The sequence below is a fragment of the Austrofundulus limnaeus genome, unplaced genomic scaffold (assembly GCF_001266775.1).
Source record: "Austrofundulus limnaeus strain Quisiro unplaced genomic scaffold, Austrofundulus_limnaeus-1.0 Scaffold163, whole genome shotgun sequence".
NCBI classification, from domain to species: Eukaryota; Metazoa; Chordata; class Actinopteri; order Cyprinodontiformes; family Rivulidae; genus Austrofundulus; species Austrofundulus limnaeus.
In genome coordinates, this window is record NW_013952565.1 from 1107632 (window position 1) to 1108737 (window position 1106).

Sequence of the window (1106 nt, forward strand, 5' to 3'; positions counted from 1 at the left end):
ACATTTTTAGAGAAGACTTTAACTTTTACCAAAGTATTTTTATGATAAGACACTTGTACTTTTACTGAAGTAATATTTTTAGAGAAGACTTTAACTTTTACCAAAGTATTTTTATGATAAGATACTTGTACTTTTACTCAAGTATCACTTTGAGGTACTTTATGCAACACTGATCTTGTTATATCGCATGAGATTGTACAAAATATTATTTTCAAGGTTTGGCTACAATTCCCATATTTTCGCAACAAAAATGATTTTAGTCTTAAACTTTGACATGAAAGGTGTAGGCATATCATATTCCTCTAACAGTGCTTTTAATATCACCTCACAACCGTCTGGTATTATAACAGGAACGTTTTATGAAACCAGTTTGATTATATGTAAAATCGACCTGCCATAAAGCTTCCTCCGTTTTCTGACGCAGGCTGAGGGAGTCAGGAAAACGCTACTGCGCATGCTCACTTCTTTCAGGGACTGGGAAACAAGACAGCGACCAGAGGGAAAAAGTGTTGAAGACAAAGAGGTGGAGAGTTCTGAGGGACAGTGACCGTGTTTATAAGCCTCTGTGTGGGACAGCACCGGCTGGAAACGGGCGGTAAGTGGTGTTTGTGGGGAAAATCAAAGTAAACAGCGTAAAGGACGCGTTGTGTTTGTTGTCACGTAGAGAGCTGCTACAGTACTAGCAGCACATTACTGCTAACACTGATGACTGCACCCGAACAGAGAGAAACAGCAGCGGGACCTGTTTGTTGTGACATTTTTAACTGTCTTATGTTTGTGTTGTTTAGCTGTGGTCCCGGTTAGCTAGCTGTTCTTTCAGTCCTAGCTGTGGTGAATGTTTACTTTCTGCTCAGTGTGGGATCTGCTGAAGAAAAGATTGTGTGTGTGTGAGTGTGTGTGTGTGTGTGTGTGTGTGTGTGTGTGTGTGTGTGTGTGTGTGTGTGTGTGGTCTAAAAGTCTTCTTAAGTTCTCTTTCAACATTCCTTCTGCTATCTCACTATGGGACACGCCCCCACAAGCTCTGTCACATTACGTTACACATTACACTGCTCTGTCTTGACTTGCAGGGGAAAAGTGACGTCAGTTCCGGATATATATATATATAT

General features: G+C 40.6%; 1 protein-coding gene across 1 annotated transcript in view; it reads left to right on the top strand.

The window, feature by feature from the left end:
• Positions 1 to 456: 456 nt before the first annotated feature.
• josd1 (Josephin domain containing 1) overlaps positions 457 to 1106 on the top strand; it is a 29076-nt gene continuing 28426 nt past the window's right edge. Inside the window, exon 1 of the mRNA XM_014017220.1 lies at positions 457 to 595. The gene's annotated coding sequence lies outside the window, so the exon portion shown is untranslated. The remainder of the gene's footprint in view (positions 596 to 1106) is intronic.